Raw genomic sequence first — 23,213 nt, 5'->3', positions numbered from 1 at the left:
GGGATGGGTCAGAGCCGGATCATTGCGGTTTTTCGCCATTCGCGGTCCGACTCTGCCCGTATCCCCCGCGAACAATGAGAGAGAAGTGTAAAGTCATGGCCTGTGGCTTTCAGAGTCCTTTAGAGCAGGGGTGCGAAAGTCCCTCCTGGAGGGCTGCAATCCAGTCGGGTTTTCAGGATTTCCCCAATGAATATGCACGAGATCTATTTGCATGCACTGCTTTCATTGTATGCTAATAGATCTCATACATATTCACTGGGGAAATCCTGAAAACCCGACTGGATTGCGGCCCTCTAGGAGGGACTTTGATACCCCTGCTTTAGAGAATAGCGAGCAGCACTGGGTGCCATGCTGAGGGAGCCGTTTCAGATGTTCCTTGCATCCTTATGTGTCCATAACTCATGCCTCAAATTGGTCAGTGCGCTGGTGTTGTATTTGCTGTGTTTGCATCAATAAAAATAGTTTGAACCGAAATTGGTCAGTCTCTAACGTGCCACCTGCCTGCCTCTGTGGAGTGCGCCTCCCGGTAGGCTACTAGAACGCGCGAAAATACTAGCGCTCCAGCGGGAAAGCCGCGTAGGAGGGCAGGGCGGGTTGTTGTGTCGGCTGCATCTTTGCACGCGGAACTGTGGTGAGAGCTCAGTGTTCCTGGGAGCGCAGGTTTGCCCGAGACACGCGGCTTTAGCCAGAGCAGCAGCTGTTGGCTTTTTCTGCTGTTTTGGAACTTTGCCGTGTTTAAAAAAAAAAAAACAACAACCCAGCTTAGGGGGCCGCCACCTTTGTTGCTGCGCCGCTGCTCTGAGTAGAGAAAAAGCAGGCGACGGAACGTGCTTCTCAGTCGGCACGTGCACGCTTCTACCTTTGCAATCCTAGAATTCTCGAGAGATTTAGCTTGGTTTTTTTTTTTTAGGTTAAAGAGTACTTTTGTGAGCCAATAATAAAAGTGGCGCGTGATCTTTGCAACAATCGTAGGCTAGATCTGAGTTTTGCTAAAGCACATGCAATGACTTTTTGCAGTTAAAGATTCCTTTGTTCTTTGATTATCAGCTTATTTTTTCCTCTCCCCCCCCCCCCCTTTCCTGGCTTGATCTTGACTTTTTTCCCTGTTACATATTTTTGCTGCCTGTTTTTTTTTTTTTTTTTTTCACGTTCGTCCCGTCTGGTTGGTGCCCGAGGAGCTCCCGGCGCACGCCCTTCTGGGAGGACGCCCTCTTCTCATTGGCCGTTCCTTCCCTATGACGTAACCCCCTCGGGGATCGAAAGGGGGTGGGGCCGAGCCCTTCCCCGGGTTGCTGGATGACGTCAGCACAGGCACCTCCTCCTCCTCCTCCTCCCCCCCTCCCCTCCCGCCCGGGTTCGGTCCTCGCGTTCATTTCATTCCTCTCGCTCATTCCGAGCATTCTTCGCATCGCTAGCGCCGCGCAGCCCATTCGCCGTACGCAACCCGGCTCGTGCAGCGCTCGCAGCCACTTTCTCGACTCCATTAATAGCCTCCCCCCTCCCTCCCCCAACTGAGCCCCCCCCCTCTTCCACTCCCCACCCCATTCAAACAACAAACAACAACAACAAAAATCTGAAAGCCAAACAAAACAATATTCAGGACACAATTGAGGAGTTGGAAGAAGTTTGTTAAATTGCAGCTGGGGGCAGGTGCTGAGGTAAGTTTTGTTTTGGTTTGTTTTTTTTTTTTTTTGCTGGGGCTGTTTAGTACATTTCGCGGTGGGCTAAAGGAGCTCCATTTGCAGCCGCGAAGGGCAAAATGTCTGTTTTCTGTCAGGAGAATTCCCGGAAAGTAAGGAGGCGGGAAAGGGGGGGGGGAAAGAGGAGGGGGTGGGGGGGCTGTGCACAAGTTGCACAAAGTTAGTAAATGGAGTTGTGCCTGCCTGGGCCAGTTTCGCCTCTTGCAACAGGCTGCTGCTGCCTTCTCCCTGTGGCCCGCCTGACCTGGAAAAATCTCGCATTTTTCACATTTTTCGCCGAGAGGGAAGAGCTCAGGAACGCCCGGGCTGGAAAGAGAGAGCGAGAAAACCCCAAATCCCAGAGCGGGGCATTAGGGACTCGGGAGATCCAGCGAGCTGCTGTTTTGTGGGCGCGCTCGGGTCGTTTTGTGGCTCTCCCCCCCCCCCCCCCAAAAAAAAAAAAAAAAAAAGATGGAAAAAAAAGCAATGTTTTCTCTTTCTCCTCCTTCAGCGCTGTCGCTTAATTGCCCGTCGGAGTGGAAATTTTTCCGGAGTCAGCAGAAACCTGGGATCCCGGCGAGATTTGTCACGGCTGCGGGAAAGCCGAACCGATTCGGTGCCGAAAACTTCCCTTTCGGTAGGAAATCTCCGGTTTTTTTTTTTGTTTGTTTTTTTTCTTGGGATAATTTATGGACGTCATCTTTAGGTGTTTCTCTGTTGTGTTTTCGGTGCAGGAAGTTCACGGACGTGTTTGCAAAGGAGATTAATTGTAATCGAACCTTTAGAAGTAAATAAATAAACTTGGCGATTTTTTTTTTTTTAATGCATTCAGGAAACTTCTGCGAACCTTTGGAACTTTTATACAGTGGGAATGAATAATTTAATCAGGCTTCGTTTTACTGGGTAGAATCAGCAGTAAAAAGAATTCTTATTAGGGGGAAAAAAGGGGTTTCTTTTGATTTTATGAAAATCGCTTGTTTTTACTGGATATTTCCAAGCTAAATATAAACAATCCTTTTTTTTTTTTTTTTTTTTTTTTTGCGACTTCATGTTTGGAAGAATGATGCACTTGTTGGGGAATCGGGAAAAATCTACCGGTAGCTCTTTGGATAAAGCAATATGCAAATGAGTCATAAGACCTTTAATCGGTTAGATAGAACAAATTTGACTGATGCACTATGCTGAAGCACATCATTAGATATTTGTAGTCTTTTGTTTTGTGTGAAAAGTTTAGTGCAACAAACAATAGACTTAAGATTAATACTACAGTAATGCAACATGGTAATTCACTACAACAATAACATGATTTTCTTGTTCTTATGGTCCTCATGTGGTTTTGTGCCATCGGTAAAACGTTCTAGATCACAATTGTTCTACGCAAACACTATAAATTAAAATCTTTTAACAATTCTACACCACTTGCACCTGGGTTGACTTTTACTAGAGCGAATTTAAGACTTGCTAATACAGTATTGTGAAAGCTTTCAAAGTTCAAAGAAATGGCTATTTAAATCCTGTGTTTCACAGTTATTTATTTAAGGTTTCGCTACTCCACTGTATAAGTAGATATTCTCTTTTTATCACTTAATTTGAGCTGACTTTAAAACCAGTTCATTTTCTTTGTGGGCCTTCACTTTACCCTGGGGAAAACAGACTCTTTTTTTAACAACATAGTTTTCAATTGTATATGTAGACTTTGTAGTCTGCCATCTCAACTTTTTTATTATTTTACTTCAAAAATGTGTGATTAGCCCAGTTTAATGCATATAACTTCAGAGCAACAGAATAAAGCAAATGCTGAGTTTCATAGGAAGCTCTGAACAGGAGTGAAAGATTTGCATGTTTACTTTTTTTGTTTGTTTTTCTTTGTATTCATTCATACACCAGGCTGCCTAGGAAGAAAACTGAAGTACAACCTAGGTCGGTTACTGTTTTGTTTTTAAGGTGGAGGGAGTGAAGGTTAGAGACAGTAATTTCTTATGAGGCCTAGTGGAAGGGAGCATTTACACAATCCCTGCAGAGAGTAGAACTGCTAGTGAATCCAAGGGATTGTTTGTATTTGTGTGTGCTCTTGCAACATTTTTGTTTTGTGTGTGGGGTGGTGGTGTTGGGGTTTTTTTCCTATAATTTTGGAGAATGGTGTGCTGGTTTTGCTTACCACTATAATAAGAACATAAAAAGAAATACTAATTGGTCTTTTCTGTCCCACTCCATAGTGTAATGGTGGGATCTAATTCTGTTAAAATGTAAGATATAGTTTTAATTTCCACATTTTATTAATGGTATTGCAATTAGCCTTGGAATTTAGACAAAAAGAAAATTGTGTATAGTGAGAAAGTTAACACCATAGCATAAGAGGACTTTTGCATAGAGGCATTATAAATTTAATGTGCAGTTGAAATGTTAAGTTTGCAAATGACAGTGGATGAAATATAGCAGTACTTGTTAATCTTTCCGTTTGAAAGAAATGGCTCCCGAGATGTTATGAGTCCAAAAGATGTGTTGTTTTGTTGTTTTTTTTTGTTTGTTAACATTCTTACACTGGTATAGCTGAGGTATCTTGTTACTACAAAGTCAACATTCTGATTTAAATGTATGGTATGTGCATTTCTGGGAAATGTAGTCTTATAGTACTGACCCATGGACCAAAAGTGTTTGTTTAGAAACTGATTTGATATTTGTGTTTCATAGTTCTCCAGCTGTTAAATGGATCCCAAATAGAGAAAGTTTGGAGACCGCTTGGTGTAAAACATCCTGAAAGATACTGTAAGGAATATTTATTTTGAGAAGTGTAAGTATTTGACTCTGCACTTCCTTTTTTAAAAATTTTTTAAAACTTAAGGCCCTGTAACTGGCACTGTTAAAACACAGATGTGAATGGCTATAAGAGCCATTTTTTGAAGACTTAAAGATTGTTTTCAAGCAGTGTCAAATGTTTTTTACCTAGACAGGTGTTGTCTAGACTGAACTTGTATGTATGAAAGTAGGATGTTTACTTTTTTTTTCCACTCTTTTCAAACTACTAAGTGCCTTGTAGATTCTTATATAATGTGGACACTGGGGTCCTAGATATTTGGCTGCTTTATAAGTGATTCCATGTTGTGTAAATCTATGTTGTGGTGTCTACAGCGCAATGATATTAGCGAGTGAGGGATCTATATTCTGTTTTGTTCTCTAAGGCCCTCTTTTACTAAACTTCGCTAGTGTTTTTTTTAGCGCCGGGAGCCGCTAAATGCTGCGCAATGCTCATAGGAATTCTGAGTGTCGGGAGCAGTGCGCAGCATTCAGCGCGGCTCCTGGCGCTAAAAAACGCTAGCGCGGATTAGTAAAAGGGGGCCTAAATTTAGGGGTCCCTTTTACCATGTTAATGTAGGGTAAACCAGATTCTGTAACTGGGTGCCTAAAAAGATAGTCGCCCAAAGTTAGGCACCTATTTCATGTCGATCGCACTTAGGCCCGATTCTGTAATGAGCGCCTAATTAAACCTAGGCGCTCATTACAGAATCGGGCCTAACTAACTTCGGCTCTTATTAGACACCTAAGTACTTTTAGAGCAGTGGTTCCCAACCCTGTCCTGGAGGACCACCAGGCCCGTCGGGTTTTCCGGATAGCCCTAATGAATATGCATGGAGCAGATTTGCATGCCTGGCACCTCCATTATATGCAGATCTCTCTCATGCATATTCATTAGGGCTAGCCTGAAAACCCGACTGGCCTGGTGGTCCTCCAAGACAGGGTTGGGAACCACTGCTTTAGAGAACTGCGCCTTATGGTGCCGAAGTCCTCCGCGACCCCTAAGCACACCTACTTTTGGAGTTAGGCACCTATCGTTATGTAGAATCGTGCCTAAGAAGATAGATGCCTGTCGCCTATTTTTTAATTATGAGCTTATTAAAGCTCCTAATTGAAGCCAATATTTGCCATCTATCTTTAGGTGCCTTTTTGTAGAATTTCCCCGTAAGTGCTTCACTGCTAGTGCAGAGCCAAACCGTTTTATTTTTTGCAGTAAATCTGGCACCGGGTGGGGGTGGGGAGGGGGGGTGGCATGGGCAGAGTGGGTGTGGAAGACATTTGGCAGTTAACACACGGCAGGTGCAACATTTTAACTGGCTAAGTAGGCGGTGCTGCATGTTGATCTTGATTTGACATTCAGATTTGCAAGGCGAAAATAATGGGAGTGTATCCAACTGGTGGCCGAGTTAAATTTGCAGCTACTGCGCGGCCGGATCTTTTCTGGTCACAGCAGATTTTACCGAGGTTTAGTAAGAGGGTTGCTTGATGCTTAGAGCTGCTTTCTGTATCGAAGATAATGTTCAAGTTCTGCTTGACTAAGGAAATTCAAGGCAGATTTCAGGCACAGGGCCCATTTGAAACTTCTGTTAAAAAGTCCTGTGTTTTGTCTCAGTGCGCACCAGAAAGCTGTTTTGTGTTACGTTCCAAACTCGATTTGGCATTTCATAGAGGTTTGAAAAGCTGTATCCGTAGACCAAAGTGGTCTCAAACTGCAAGCATTTGCTGTTGTGGTCTTGGCTACTAAAATGACCTGCTTTAGTCCAAAATGACTAGTTTGCTAGCTCTACAGGGCCTGGACTTTATTCCATTTCATAGGCCTTTTGAATTCTAGTCCATAGCAAGTACGAATTATGGAAACTGACGCTGAGTTCCAAAATGCCCAGTTCAGAGAGGGGGAACAAAATGTGCAAGTTTTTTTCTTATGTTTAGCGGAAGATATATTTTCATGCTATAGGGGAACAGCTCTGAAACCTAGCTCCTCAATGCTCAAATGTTAATAGTAGGCAAATGGCATGGGTGCTGTGAGACCAAAAGTAAGGGGGAGGAATATGCCTGGGGCATGCGTAGAAGGGTTTGTAGTACGCACAGCTCTTGTGTGCATGCCCAGGCAAAGCAGGAAGTAAAGCACACATTGGCACTGTTCTGCGCCTTTAAATATAAGCTTGTCAAATCTTTGTTTTCACTTAAAAGGCTTATATTTAAGCTTGGAAAACAGGCGCCAATGTGTGTTTTCACTTCCGGGGTTTTCTCGGACTCCGCACGCTTCACTCTTAAGCGTTTAGAGCAGGGGTGTCCAATGTCGGTCCTCGAGGGCCGCAGTCCAGTCGGGTTTTCAGGATTTCCCCAATGAATGTGCATGAGATCTGTGTGCACGCACTGCTTTCAATGCATATTCATTGGGGAAATCCTGAAAACCCGACTGGATTGCGGTCCTCGAGGAGGGACTTTGGAGACGACTGGACAAGACCAAACATGGGCAACTCCGGTCCTTGAGGGCCGGAATCCAGTCGGGTTTTCAGGATTTCCCTAATTAATATGCATGAGATCTATGTGCACTCACTGCTTTCAATGCATATTCATAGGGGAAATCCTGAAAACCCGACTGGATTGCGGCCCTCGAGGAGGGACTTTGGAGACGACTGGACAAGACCAAACATGGGCAGCTCCGGTCCTTGAGGGCCGGAATCCAGTCGGGTTTTCAGGATTCCCCCAATGAATATGCATGAGATCTAGGAGTGTGTGACGCAGTGGTTGGATCTACAGCCTGAGCACCCTGGGGTTGTGGGTTCAAACCCCACGCTGCTCCTTGTGACCCTGGGCAAGTCACTTAATCCTCCATAGCCCCAGGTACGTAATTACTAAAAAAATTTAACTGGGTGATAGGTGCCTCTTAGGCGTCTAACTCAAATTGGCAAAATTTGCTTAATAGGCTCAGTAATTACTATAAAATTTAACTGGGTGATAGGCTAAATGAGCATTTCTATGTGTGGAGTGTGACTTAGGCACTGCTAAGTGCAATTCTCTAAAAACTTAGGCGCCTGAAATGTAGGCTTTTAAAACCCTCGCCTACATTGCAGGCACCTAAGTTTTTCACCTAGGCGTTGCTAGCTGTGATCCTGGACAAGGCGCCCAAGAGTGAGTGACACGTGGTTGATGCCATTTATTTAGGCACTGTCTAAATCAGCCCTTATGTTTCTCTTTTTTGAGTAGGAAGCCTTCTGAATCTGGCTAAAACTTTCATTTGCTCCTGTTCAAATTCAGGTCCAAAGAATCGGTGTAAAAACAGAGTTTTCTGCAACCATTGAAGATCTCTTGAGTTTACTTGTGTGTAGAATAGAGAGTGACACGGTGACAAAATTCATCACCATTCCCGTCCCCGCGGATAACCGCGGGAAACCATCTTCATGTCATTCTTTAAGGAGAGAGGGAAGAATCAGAGTATGAATGGCCACAACCACTGACCCGCAAGCTTTGCTTTGAAGAATGCTGAGATTGAGCAGCAACATTCCAGAGCCGATATTGTGATGTCATAATGCCTCATTCCACCAGTGCCTAAGAGCCAATCACATCAGTGATGTCACAATGGCTTCATTATCCTTGGCTCACATAAGAATCAGAGTATGAATGGCCACAACCACTGACCCGCAAGCTTTGCTTTGAACAATGCTGGTGTAGAAGGACCGAGGTTGAAATAGACACTAGAAAATGACATGGGATTATTATCCGCGGGGACGGGAACGGTGATGAATTTTGTCACCGTGTCATTCTCTAGTGTAGTTGTTACTGTCTGGGACTTCAGTCTCTTGGATCAAATTGATTTTCCTGGATTTGCAAACTATGTTTGCTCAAAAAATGAGATCTGGTGCGGCAGAAGATAGGTTGTACGTGGCCTCTTCAAAAGCAGTGAAGTGGAAATTTCTAAAATGTAGAAACATGAGTATTGCCTCTGAACTGAGGATTTTGTGTGAAGCAATAGAACACCATTTACTGGTAAAGTGAAAATGAGGATTTTAAAAAGATGCACATAGCAGAACTGCTGCTAATGGTGGGAAATGTTAATTATGTGAGAACATATTGAACTTATATAGTCTGGCATGAACTTTTTTTTTTTTTTTTTTTGGAATGCTTCAACTGTGCTGGCTTTCATGTGCACAGCTTTCTAATTACCATAATTCAGCACAGTTCTAACTTTTGGAGGGGGTTCAAGTATAGTCTCAGTTTAACATAAAAGGATTTTTTTTTTTCCAAAATGTTTTTTTTTTTTTCTTAAACTGAAAAGGTCCAAGAACAGCTTGAAAAAGATAACCTAAATACATCTACATATTTGTGGATAGTTAGGGAAGCTAGTGGAACGGACTGATCAGAGGAGATTGAATTGTTTATCTCGCTTATCTCCTTCATGTACATAATGCATGTGTTATCATATAGGGATATGTGTGTCCATGTGTATATATAGATGGCAATGGAGGTAAATTTCTAACTACAAAATAAGCAAACTGGTAGTCAATGTAGCATTTGAATAAGATTAATCTAGCTTAGAGATTTCTAAATTATAAAGACAAAACATATCTTTGAACCAGCTAGGTAAATTCTTTTTCCTCCTCTGCGCCCCCATCCCTCCTCCCCCGCCACTCTAGTTGTTCACCACCGCGAGCAACAAATTTCAGCGCGCTGCTCGTGACCGCGTTGACCCTCCCACTAACGTCGCTTCCAGTTGTCGCGCATGGGAGGGTCGACGGGTCACGAGGGGCGCGATGAAATTGTTACTTGCGGTGGTGAACAACTAGAGGTACGGGGGGAGGGGGGGCGGAGATGAGGGCCGGGGAAGGGCACCTCTCACTCTCGCTATGCCGCTGTGTAAAGCTTCCACCTACAGAATTCTTAAATGCTGTGATTAATGTTCTGGGTTGATATTTGATTTGATTTGATTTCTTATATACCGCTATACCGTGAGGTTCAAAGCGGTTTACAATGAAGATAGATTAGATTAGATTAAATAAATAAAAATGGTACTTTGGATTTCCCTAGCTGTCCCGAATCATGCTGTGTGATTTGCATTTCAGATTTTTTTTTTTTTGGTGGGGGGAAAGGAACAGCAAGCATATAACAAAATTTCTCTCTTTCTCCCCCCCCCCAACACACACACACTTCAATGTAAGAGAAGTGCCAGCGAAACAAAATGACTTCATTTGAACTGGCACTTTAGAACAGAATGCAGGTCATGCTGGTGAAATAAAAGAAGCCAGGTGTTTTTAAATAACCACTCCCTTCGGCCCGAGCGCATGTTAGAAAAGCCCATTGTCTAGGTTCTGGCTGTAGCAGTGCGTCTGCCTCTGTTAAATCTCTAAGGCCAGACAGTGCTAGTCTAAAGTTGACATCTGGTTTACTCTTTGTTCACCTGTGAAAGGAAGAAAATGCAAATAGAAGCATGCACCACCACTCTAAAGGCCTGAGCAGCCCCTCCCTCTGCCCCCCGCAGTCCACATTGTCAAATAGCGCTTCCAGTCTAATACTGCCCTAGCCTATTGTGAGGCCAACCTTGTAACACCATATGGCTGGTATATACTTTAGATACGATATCTGTGTAAGCCTACAAAAGCATTCTGATCGGCTTGGCGTTCACAACTCCCAGCCACCCTGGCTTTGGGTAGGGTTTGGGCCTGACTCATTCCTGCAGGTTAGGCTATGTTGCCGATTCCCCCCCCCCACCCCCCCGTCCTTCTGGAATCTTTTCAATTCTCTATATGGTTTTCTTGAAACATTGATGAGTTTTGGTATGCCTTTTACCCTTGTGGTGGTGTATCTTAATTTGAATGCTAAAATATAGTTTGGCATGCAAGCTGACACTTCCGCTGGAAAGTGCCAGGGCTGAAATTAGGATTATGTCTACAACAAGAAATATGTAGTTTTCTCTCTTCAGTACGATAGGTTTGTGGAAGTACATTTGCAGCCAAAACAATTTGAAACATTTTGTTTGCTTCTCTGGTCTTGAAGGGAGGAAAAGTAATGAGATGACAGTATCTTTTAAAAAAAAATTTTTTTTTAAATGATCCTTGTATAATACGAGCTCCATACCTTAAAATAATAATTTTTTCAAATTAAAAAGTTACAAATGCTCTTTAAATGTTGTAAATACTTAATATTCCTCTGTTGGCAAACAAGTTGACTTCTGGATCATTAACATCAACACATGTTTGTTAAATTGGGCATCCTTTTGATTCACATTACATCAACAGATACTGACAAAATCCATCAAATTTGTAATGCAGTTAATAGAGTAGTTTTGTTATATTCCAGATTAGGAAGCACTCTTTATTAAGGCATTCTTATCAAGGCATTTTTAATCAATAAATATCACTAGGTACTGACTACTCTGCCATTTCCTCAGAGTTGTCTTTCTTTGTTTTCCTGAGTCTTCTGGATTTCTGTCATGCTTTTCGTCTCTAATCTCTTCTTGGAGAAGTACTTTTCGCCTTTGGTTGTGTAGAATTAAAGGAGTGACCTCTTCTGATTCCTCCTGAGGAGTGCTGTCCAAAATGAGTACAGGTACAAGAACCTTTATCTGAATTCTAAAAACTGAAATGTTTCCTGTATCATTATTGCATTACTTACTTGTCCAAAAATATAGAAACATGATGGCAGATAAAGGCCAAATGGCTCATCTAGTCTGCCCATCCTTTCTCTAAGAGATCCCACCTGCCTATTCCATGCCTTCTTGAATTCAGATACAGTCTGTCTCTACCACTTCTTCCGGGAGACTGTTCCATGCATCTACCACCCTTTCTGTAAAAAAAAAAAAAAATTATTTCCTTTGATTACTCCGGAGCCTATTTCTTTTCAATTGAAAGAGACTCGACTCATGCATATTTACGCCACATAGGTATTTAAACATCTCTCTCATATCTCCCCTCTCCCGCCTTTCCTCTAAAGCAGGGGTGTCCAACTTTTTGGCTTCCCTTGGCCGCATTGGCCGAAAAAAAATTTTCTGGGGCTGCACAAACACCGCAGACGCTGCAGCAAGACAGAGGAGGGAGCATGCAAGATGGTAAACACCCGAGGGCAGCAGAGGAAAGCACTGCATTGCCCTCGACCGGGGCCGCACCAAATATTTCACGGGGCCGCAGGTTGGACACCCCTGCTCTAAAGTATACATATTGAGATCTTTAAGTCTGTCCCTATATGCGTTATGATGAAGACTACACACCATTTTAGTAGCCTTCCTCTGGATCGACTCCATCCTTTTTATATTTTTTGAAGATGTGGTCTCCAGAATTGTACACAATTATTCTAAATGAGGTCTCACCAGAGACTTATACAGGGGCACCAATATCTCCTTTTTCCTACTGGCCATACCTCTTCCTATGTACCCTAGCATCCAAAGTGGAACCTGGTTCCAAAGTCATTTAAAAGACCTCGAATACTTATGATTTTAAGGTGTTTGAGATTTGTGCAAATGAAAACAGAGCTCGCAGGAATGGGGCAGGAAAAGAACTTGACGGGAAAATGTGTTCCCGCGGGGACAGGGAAACATTTTGTCCCCGTGTCATTCTCTACTGCAGGCTGCAGCAGGTGATGCCTATGAATTGCTACAGCCACTGGTGGTGATGCATTCCAAAAAAACAAAAAAATTATAAATTCTGAAATGGCTCTGGTCCCAAGCATTTCGGATAAAGGATCTTGTACCTGTACTCTTACAAAACCTTCACGTACCCAAGAGCATCTGTGTATATATATATTGAAGATTGTGGTGCTCATCGAAGTGCATAGTCTTTCCAACGTGGGGAATAGGTGCATATTTTTGGTCCCACCTGAATCGAGCTCCCTGTGCTATATGCATATGTTAAATCCCCCCCCATCTTTCTCAAATTGGGGGTTTCAGTGTTTGAACACATGTTAATCTCAACTAGAGCAGTGGTTCCCAACCCTGTCCTGGAGGACCACCAGGCCAATTGGGTTTGCAGGCTAGCCCTAATGAATATGCATGAGAGAGATTTGCATATAATGGAAGTGACAGGCATGCAAATCTGCTCCATGCATATTCATTAGGGCTAGCCTGAAAACCTGATTGGCCTGGTGGTCCTCCAGGACAGGGTTGGGAACCACTGAAGTAGAGCATCTAAATTAATGGCTTGCGTGTTTAGTGGATGAATTTTGCCCTTAAATGTTGCGGGGTGGGGGAGTTATTCCTCGCCATTGCTCCTCTCATAACCATACATCTCTTTGAAATGTAGTCTTGACCATGCTACACCGACCCTTACATCTGAAGTTATGCATATAAGTGTCACAAGCAAGGAGCCCATTTGCTAGCACACCGTGATAAGGCAATTTAATCTCGTGTCCTGGGTGACATTTCTATAGTGCTACTAGGCCTATGCAGTGCTGTATATGTTATATGCAGGTGAACCCATCTATATTGTACAATTTTCAAAGGCGTCGAGAAGCCTAATGGTTAGAGCACTGCACAGAGTACCAGGAAATTCTAATTTAAAATAGCACTGCTGCTCCATATGACCTTGGGCGTGTCATTTAACCCTCAACTTTCTCGGGTGCAAATTTTAAGATTGAGCCTTCCAGGGGCAGGGAAATAACCAGGGTACCTCGGTGTAACTCACTTGTCGCTATAACTGAAAAAGGCATGAGTTCCACACATTTTGTTGATTTGTATGTGCAAGATGGACCCAAAAAGGTACTGAAGGGAATAGACTTGGTGGAAAAGGACAGGATATTCACTCTCTCCAAGGTTGGGAGAACGAGAGGGCACTCTCTAAAATTGAAAGGGGATAGATTCCGTACGAACGTAAGGAAGTTCTTCTTCACCCAGAGAGTGGTAGACAACCGGAACGCTCTTCCGGAGTCGGTCATAGGAGAAAACACCCTCCAGGGATTCAAGACCAAGCTTGACAAGTTCCTGCTGAACCGGAATGTACGCAGGTAGGGCTAGTCTCGGGGCGCTGGTCTTTGACCAGTGGGCCGCCGCGTGAGCGGACTGCTGGGCATGATGGACCACTGGTCTGACCCAGTGGCGGCAATTGTTATGTTCTTAAAAATGCGTATACACTTCAATCCCTGAAATGTCTGGGTACTTTGAGCACCTAATAGGGTTTGCAGAAGTCAAACATCATAAAGCTTTTAGGCAGATATTTTTCATGTTGAGCTGTGTGTGTACGTTTTTGGGGGCCCCTCAGTAGTTTTTAATTCAGGAAATTAAAAGAATAGCATTTAATTTATTCAGAAACATCTAAGTAGCTCCCTGATATACCGTTGCAATGTAATTTGCAGACAAATGGAGTGTACAGCATGATTATTACTTTTTTTTATATATCACTCGATATGAACTATGTCATCGCGTCTCAGAATAGATTTCCTGTACACTTATTGGAAGCCAAAACGTGCATTTTGCAAAGCTTCACGTTCTCTCCAAAGTAACTGGCTCCGCATGGTATAGCCTTGGTCTAATCATATTCTTCCCCTCCATCCGCCACCCCCCCCCCCTTTCTTTTTTTTCTGTGTGGGAAGGAAAGGGTCATTCTTTTCGATATAATGTGTTTAAAATCGGCAAGCTATGCTTGGAATGCTTAGCGTGTTTCAGTAATTTCATTCACAGCTATTATGAGCAGCAGCGTGATTACCAGTTTCCAATTACATGTACTGTCACGGGACCTCTTTTTTTTTTTTTTTTTTTGCTGACAATACTGTATAGTGAGAGGCCGTCGAGGGTGGGGCTGTTGCAAAACTGCAAAATTTTGTTAATATTCAATCGGATCTCAAACTGCATGCTCATATATTTTTTAAACGAATGAGAGAAGCCTTGGGCTGCGTTCTAGCTTTTTAAATGAATCTTCTGTAACAAGAAGGTACTGTGTTGTGTCTTTATTGATTTCTCTGCACAGGGTGCACGATGGAACAGCCTGCAATTCACAATCTAGGCCTCTGTGCCCTAAGGTAAACTCTTTTTTTTTTTTTTTTCTTCTTTTCACAAAGGGAATTTTGATTACAGTCTGCTGCTCTGGAGGCTTCAAGAGGCAAATGGGAAACACGATGGAAGAAGAAAAAAAAAAAAAAAAAAAAATTGGATTGGAGCCAGTGACGTCATTTAAGTAAATCTGTTGCAGGAGTAGTCATAAAGTGACTGCCAGCTACTGCGTGCACTTTGCCCTTTTCCTTCTCAACTGTTCTAACGGCCTTTATTTTCTCTTGAAACAGCTTGCACTTTTTTCCTTCCCAGGGCTTGTGTGTGCCTACCCATGCTGAACCGTTTGAACAATTGAGACATTTAAATCCAAAACTGTACGTCGCAGGGCTGTGGAGGTGGTGGTGAAGTCGGAAAAAAATGGACCTCGTCCAGCTTCAAAATATAAAAACTTACATTTTTAATTTAATTTAATTCTTATAAGACCGCTAATAACTGTGAGGTTTCTAAGCGGTTTACAAAAATGATGCATTTAAAGATATAATAAATAAAAACTAAATAAATAAGATAGGTACTTGGAAATTCCCTAACTGTCCCAAAGGCTCACAATCTAACTAAAGTACCTGAAGAAACAGTATGAAAAGTAAAAATATAAATATAAAGACAGAGATAGAGATAGAAATGAAATATTCCAACAAGTAATAAATAAATAATTTAAAGATAGAATTAAAATAATAATTAAAGTAAACAAAATAGAGATAAAAATTACATTAGAATATATGGTAAATTTTTTTAAAATTTTTAAAATTATTTTATATTTAGATACATATTTTTGATATATTTGTACTTATATTTACCAGTAGTTTAGATCCGGTACAAAACATTTAAAACCTAATAGTAGTAGGAATTGGAGGCTCTGGTACCTTGTATAGTTCTTATAGATGACCACCTTTTTAACGTTCATAAATTATTGGCAAGAAATAATTTTACAGCTCTTTCCCACCTAGTTTGAATAATGTGTCTTGGGCTTCTTCTGCAACCTGTTAGGGAAAGGAAAAGAGGACAGTTCTTCATAATACTGCCTTCCTGTGGTTCCAGTGAAAGCGGTTTACACATCATATATAGGCACTTTATTTTGTACCCTAGGGCAAAGGGGGGAGTCTGTTATAGGGGAAAAAACCTTCCATGGTTTCAAGACTAAACTGGACAAGTTTTTGCTAAACTGGGATGTACACAGGTGAGGCTGGACTCATTTAGAGCACTGGTCTTTGACCTGGGGGGGGGGGGGCCGCCGTGTGAGCGGACTGCTGGGCGCGATGGACCACTGGTCTGATCCAGCAGCGGAAATTCTTATGTTCTTATATAAGTGACCTGTCCATAGTCGCAAGGGAGCTGTCGTGGGATTCGAATCTAGTTGCCCAGGTTCTCGGGCCACTCCACTGACCACTAGGCTACTCCGCTCTTTTTCTGTACATGTGGGGGTGAATTGCACCAGGCAACTTAAAATACCCATGACTTAAAATGGATTTTAAGCAGTGGCGATTGAACTTTCTTAGGTTTTGAGTGTCCCAAAAAATTAGGAGCAGTGTTAATTGTGTTAGCATAGAAATTTTAAGATGCAAAGCATTTTTTTTCTTTTTTGGTAATTAATAACCTCCTACTTTTGCAGAGCAAAAATGTTGGTTGCTCTTGTTCATTGTTGCTAGCTGGCTCTTAATTATACAAAGTTGTGCATGGATAATAACAGCAATGGGTTATGTTGATTAGGAATACTACTGTAGATATTTTTATACTCAAGAGTTCATTTCTATAAATGCATCATACCACCTGCCAGGCGCTTCTCAGAAGTTCAGCTATGTTGGGCTTGGAGCAGTGATATTACATTCCGATTGTAACTTTGACATGACCTCTGCGTTCTTCTCAAAACGTCTTGCATTTCTACTTTTTTTTTTCTTTTAAGAAGCATTTTAATGAATTGTTTGAACGTGTTTCCATTACCCCTATGCATTTGTGTGTTTTATGTAGGTTTTTTTAATAAAAGTAATTTCTGCTTTGAAACCAGAAATCAAGACTCGGTCACATTTGGTTTTGAGGTTTGTGCATGCTATGATCAGAAACATATTAAAACCCAGTATTTGATCCATGAATCATTAGATGAGTCAGTTCCTGAAACCACTAGAAGGCCTCGCAGTTCTTGGCTACAACCCAAAGCAGGAAATCCAGGCTTGAATAACTTCCTTTCTTGGTGCTGGTTAAAGCAGTGCTGGTGGTTAGCATGTCCTCTCTTTCTGTAAGCAATAGGAAAACCGTGTGCTTAAGAACAAAGGTGCTCAAGTCACGTAACTTGCAGCGATGGTTTGTAATTTTGTGGTCTCGAGTCACATGCCGGCAGGTGTTGGCAGGCTGAGTTCTGAGCCATGAGATCTTTTTCGTGATAAGTCAATGTCTAGGTCTGAAACTGTGTGGGAGGGTAGGGTCATTTTGCTGACACTATAACTATAATATGTAAATATGGCTTGACATATCACAGAAACAAACAGGCACATCAGGTACATATGTGTATCTCAAAACATTATTAATAAAGGGGGCACGAAGAAGAGCAACTGATAAAATGAAAAATGTGAAGCAGCAAGATACCACTGTTTATTATTCAAGGCAATAAATGGAATTGCGCCCACCTACCTGAACAATCGCCGCCCCTAAACCGAAACTTCACACCCAGACAAAGGAGAACACAGATCCCTTTCTCCTACCCACCACTCAAGGGCACTCAACGCAAGAAGATGTATGATGGCCTCCTAGCAACGCAGGCGGCGAAGCTAGACCCCTCCATCTCTATTCTGTTGACAACCACATGTGACTTTAAATCTTTTCGAAAAGAAATCAAAACTCTGTTATTCAAAGAAACTATCTTGTCCGCTTATCCCCCCTCCTCCATAAATTCCCCCTCCCTGTATACTCCACCATATAACCAACCCTAATCTCCTCCCTCCCTACAAGTTTCCTCAAATGTCCCCCCTTCCTTAAATTTACCCTCTTAGCCTCCACTATGTATCTAACCCTATCTCTTATTCTAGCATCTCTATGTATCTTTCCTTAAAATTTGTAACTTCCTGGAAATATGCAGCCATCTTCAATTGTAATCCGCTTAGAACTGCAAGGTACAGGCGGAATAGAAGTCTCTAATGTAATGTAATACCACTGAGGTGGTTTCTGACAATACAGGCCTGTGAAGTAGCCATGAACACGAAACGCTAGCCATCGTCGGCACGACAGACCTTTCCTAATGCAGATAAGCCTTTTTAAATTTGTTTACCTTTGGAATTTCAATGGATTTATTGCATTGCACAGAGCACTGATTTTTTTTTAATTTGCATATGAGGATGTTTTTGTGTGTTTGTTTTTTGATGTTTTTTTTAATGCCTGTGAGGTTTTCCCTGTTATATCTGTCACCTGTCTCTCTGTAGGGCGGAGGTTGGGATCTGAGGCTGTTTCCTCCTCATTTTTCATTTGATTCGTTGCTCTGCTTCTCTGAGCACTTGTACGGCCTCTGTATTTGTGATACATGTATGTACCTGCTTCTGATAAGTAGAAGTGTGCTTGGTTATTACAGTATTTTTCTGCTTGCCTTTGTGTTGGTTTCTGATGGCGTATCAAGAGTCATTTTTACAAGGTTTTAAGAGAAAGAATTCCTTTTACCTGAGGGTGAAAGCTTATCCTCTTTATTTATGGTTTATTGTCTTTGTATATAGTCGATTACAAAGCACATACATATTAAAATATATAGTCAAACAAATTCAAAAATATACAATGATCATATAAACAAACACAAAAAAATACAATATAAAAATACCATGTTAACCATACTACAAAATGATGTCATTACACTATTCCCCGTCAATTTGCCTCTGGTAAAAATACTTCACCATACCATATTACATGAAATAATTAAAATTACTTTTTTTTTTTTTCTTTAGCGCTTATATTTGTGTATGCATGTATTCAATTTTCTACACTCCCTGGGGAGCTCAGAATGGTTTACATGGATTTATTCAGGTACTCGAGCATTTTTCCCCATCTATCCCTGTGGGCTCGCAATCTGAGGCAATGGGGGGACCAAATGATTGCTCCAGGGTCATAAGGAGCAGTGTGGGTTTGAACCCCCAACCTCAGGGTGTTGAGGCTGTAGCTCTAACCCCTGTGCCACACACTCAGATATAGTATGGTAGAAGATAGCATGGCAAGCATTGTCTGACAGAGATGGCAAAACATAGTTAACAAAGCGTGGTAAAACGTGACAAAACATGGTGAAACATTGCATGACAAGCATAGTATTACAAAGCGTAGATAACATAGTATTATGACATGATTTGGTAAAAATGGTAAGGCAAGCGTGGAATACTCGGAGCGGCAAACGTGGTGTGGCCAATGTGGCATAAGAGATTGTAGCACTATTATTCAATATATTTAATTTATTGAAATTATAGATGCATTTTTATTTTTTATTAATTAAGGAGAGGAGAGGAGAAAATGATTGTTCCAAATTATTTGTATATTTAAAGTGCTTTTTCTGATTCGTTTATGTTTAAATCCTTTGTAATGCACTGTTAGCATTTGAAAATTAATAAAGTTAAAAAAAAAAAATAAGATTATAGTATGGCAAATATGGCGAACAGTATGACAAAGTGTGGAAGAACATTTTTTGAGTCATGGGACAAAGCAGATAGCGTTTGAAACTTGAGACAGGCGGTGTGGGGGAATTTGGATTGGCGCACTCATAGAGGGTTGGGAGGAAGAGGTGAGTTTTTATTGCCATACTCTTCTCCTCTCCTGCTAACTCCAGCCCCCGTCCATTCTGTCTTGCTGCACTGTATACCTGGAACAGACTGCCTGAGTGAATATGTTAAGCTCCCTCTGTCTCTAGTATTCAAATCCAAGCTAAAAGCCCACTTTTTCGAGGCTGCTTTCAACTCTTAACTCGATATAAGATACCCATGTCTATCCTATCATTTTCTCTGCGTAACATAAAAATCAATAATACTGTTAACTTCAATGCAGTTTACAAGAAAGACTAAACATACAATTAGATGAATTACGTTAATTACCCTAAGGTCCAGTAAACCAGTTTTTAATTGTTTCTTAAAATGTTGATAAGAGCTGGAGGTCGATATCGTAGATTTAAGATCCTTAACCCATAATGCTGCTTGATACAAATAAAGACTGATGATATTTCTTATATTTGGCAACTCTTAATAGATGGAAAAACAAATAGAGCATGTGTGCTTTGAGAATGCATAGAATTTGCATACGTGAATGAGTCTACAAGATAATTGGGTGTTTGACCTGATAACATCTTAAAACAAATGCATCCAAATTAAAATTTCACTTGAGCCTCAACAGGCAACCACAAAAGGAGTAACAGGGTTGAACTTTTTCAGATTCATTTTTAATCTTAATGGCTGCATTCTGGATGATACATAATCTATGAAGATTTTTTTTTGAATACCAGCAAAGTAAACAATATTGCCGTAGTCCAAGTGACTTAAAACCTAACGATTGTACCAGCAATTTAAAGATGAAACATCAAAGTATGCTCTAATGGTGCGCTATTTCCACATGTGGAATCCCTTTCAAACCACATCATCTACCTAATTTTTCATAGTTAAGTTCTGATCCAAAATCACTCCCAGAATCTTAATAGTGGAATGAATAGGTTAAGTTCAGCATTTTAGATTCGAGGAGATCTCGATTGTAATTTTGGTGTGGTGAAGCAAAGAGGAATTTTGTCTTCTCCAAGTTAAGTTTCCATTTCAATTTAATCATCCACAGTTCAATAATCTAGGATACACTTCCTCCATATTTGCGATTTCAGCAATCGCGGTTTCGATTTATTCGTGGTTTTTAGCTTGCTGGCTCCTCCCCCCCATATGACATCACCTTGCATAGAGAAATTGCCGATTCCATGCGTTTACAGAGAAAATCGCCAATTCCCAGCACTTTCTTCACTGTGTTTTACCTCTCCTTCAGGAACAGGCCAAGTCTTCCACCATGTTAGTTGCAGTTTCACCATATTCACAATGGTTTTTAATAGAAAACAGCGAATAACATATGAAAAAGTTATTCGTGGTTTTTCTGTGTTCGCGGGTCTGTTAATCCTCTATCACAGCGAATACAGAGGGAGAAGTGTACATTAGCAACTGACTAATATCAGAAATCTGAAATTGAGATTGGAATTAAAATTGTGATGTTATCAGCATAACTAAGCCACTTAATCCCAAGATTAGATAACCTAGAGCCCAAAAAAGATAGATATACATTGAAAAGCAAAGGAGAAAGCAGAGAGCCCTGTGGAACTCCACATGGGTTGCTCCAGCTGCCAGAGTTATCATCATTAAATCGAACCTGATAAATGCACAATGAAAGAGAACCTCAAAACCAGTCCTTTTGAACTAGGGAAACAACATTATCAAACAGCATGGAGAGGTAGATGCTAAGTTTTGCCTACTATCTAATCTAATCTTTGATTTTTTTTTTTTTTTTAATACCGATTCATCCCAATAGGAGGGTTCTACTCGGTTAACAAAATATTAATAAAATTATACAGGAGATATAGTTCTTTTAGGCCAGAATTTTATCTTTTATGATTGATTATTTGAAAATTATAATAAGCTTAACTACACATTTTGGTGGAATTCGCTATGTCATATTTATAAAATGGAAAGATCAATTGCCATACAAAGAGGGAATTATAATAATTTTAAAAAGATTTGGGGGCCATTAACAAATTATTGTAATGAGTAGACATCATTTTCCAATGAAAGCGTATTTATTTGTAGGGGGAAGTAAATTACTTGTGGGAAGTATGGGTGGGGAGGGAATAAATTTATCTATGTAAAATCATAATTGAATGAATTTCAAGTGATATGTGAAAGTTTAATATGTTGTAATATTGTGCACTTGTTGTAAGATGCAAAATGAATAAAGAATTGGAAAAAGAAAAAGAAGGATCATTAATAAAGTTAGAACACTTAGGGGTCCTTTTATCAAGGCGCGGTAGGGGTTTAATGCGCGGAATACCGCGCGTAAAACCGCCTGCCACGCTAGTCGCTAACGCCTCCATTGACAAGGCGTTAGTATTTTGGCTTGCCGTGGGGGGTTAGCGCGTGATGAAATGTCCGACGCGATAACCCCCGTAGCGCACCTTGATAAAAGGAGCCCTTAGCAATGGATACGGGAGAACCTATATATCTTATGCGTTTGTTAATCCTATCCGGAAATCAAAATCTTCTTTCAGTTCTGCTTAGGCGGCTTCTGGGACCGGGTGCCTTATACAAAATTCAGCCCACCGTCTTAAGTCACAACGCATAGGTTCCGTTCAGGCAGCCTTGTAAAACTTTTGATTATCCCTGCAGTATTATCCCCGTGCCTTCAAACCCGCCCCTTTCAGCTCCGAGTGCACAGCGGGATTCAGAGGCCTAAAAAAGTATCTGGATACGTCTTAAAAACCCCTTTCGATTATCGGCACCCCGACGGACCTGTCTTTTAGGTCGTCCAAGTGCCGACTTGGCTGAGTTTTTAGACGTGTTTTTGTTTTGATTTATGAGCCCCATAGTGTTCATATCATTTCATATCATTTCTCTCACACCAAGCAGCATCATGGGGTAAAGACCTAGAACAATTACTTTCGCCCACTGAGGAATTTAGGAAACGTCTAAAAACACACCTGTTCCTAAAGCATCTAGACAACTGATCCACTCATCTCTCTCCCCTCAATAGCGATTAACTTGTCCTATTGATCACTTTTTCCTCAACAATGAATTTCCTGTCCTATTAATTCTCTTTCTTCTACCCCTCTTGAAGTCAGTCAATTTATACCTTTTGCTTAATCTTTTGTAAACCGCATAGAACTTCACGGTACTGCGGTATATAAGCTGTTATTATTATTATTATTTCAACAAAATGGAGGAGTTACATGAAATCCATATCGGGTGATGAGCTGCTCATATCACCTTTTACAGATTATCTGGTGATTCAGCAGAGTATTCCATTTCAGGGAATCCTTCAGGAACTGTCGTCCATGCCTTAGTCTGTAATGTTGTATTTGATTGCTCCTCAGTACGGTAGACGTCTTGGAACACAACACTAGCAGCCTCTGTGCTCTTTTCTCCTCTTTCCCCCCAGGACCCCACTGGCATCTTTGGATTGATGGAAGTGCTAAGCAATAGCACTTATGGACACTTTCTTGCCAAAATAATTTAAAAGTTATGCTGCACTAGACCAAATCCATCGAGACCAGCATTTTGCTTCCAGAAGGTGGCTATACTTGGCAGATTCCAAAAAGTAGATCAGTGTATTTATAGCTTATTCCTAGGAACACATGGTGGCTTTTCCAAGTTTACTTGGCTAATTATTTTTGTGGAAATTTTTCTCCAGGAACTTGTCCAAACCTCTCTTGAAATCCACTTTGTTGGTTTCCTTGACCACATCCTCCAGCAACACAGGCTCCACAGGTTAATGGCGCGCTTTGTGAAAAAATTAATCCTATTTTTAGTTCATGGAGTGTCCTCTTGTTGGTGTTGAAGGTGCTTGTTTAACGTTTTAATTCAACAGTTTTATCTGCTGATGGTTTTATAAACCTCTGGCTTTTCTAAGCATATTTAGCTCTTCTGCATAAGAGAAGTGTTCCGTTCGGTTTTGTCGTCTGTTGTCTAGTTTGCCGCCTCTTTTTTTGAGACGAGGCAAGGAAAGGGCACAGCCACAGTCAAAAGATGCTGTCGCACAGTAGACCTAGACAGAGATATGATGGCATTCTCCATTTTTATTTTGCAGAC

General features: G+C 41.3%; 1 protein-coding gene across 8 annotated transcripts in view; it reads left to right on the top strand.

Moving 5' to 3' along the window:
• The first annotated feature begins 1,314 nt into the window (after positions 1-1,314).
• Positions 1,315-23,213, top strand: part of TEAD1 (TEA domain transcription factor 1) — a 241,338-nt gene continuing 219,439 nt past the window's right edge. For 4 of the 8 annotated variants that reach the window (XM_033928302.1, XM_033928300.1, XM_033928303.1 and 1 more), the window contains exons 1-2: positions 1,316-1,658; positions 2,191-2,316. The gene's annotated coding sequence lies outside the window, so the exon portion shown is untranslated. Of the gene's footprint in view, positions 1,659-2,190; positions 2,317-3,566; positions 3,600-4,370; positions 4,471-23,213 lie in introns of all 8 variants that reach the window. The other 4 variants (XM_033928299.1, XM_033928296.1, XM_033928297.1 and 1 more) reach the window with 3 other exon arrangements.

The sequence above is a fragment of the Geotrypetes seraphini genome, chromosome 19 (assembly GCF_902459505.1).
Source record: "Geotrypetes seraphini chromosome 19, aGeoSer1.1, whole genome shotgun sequence".
NCBI lineage: Eukaryota > Metazoa > Chordata > Amphibia > Gymnophiona > Dermophiidae > Geotrypetes > Geotrypetes seraphini.
The sequence above is the reverse complement of the archived record's forward strand: the minus strand, read 5'-3'. Positions and strand labels throughout refer to the sequence as shown.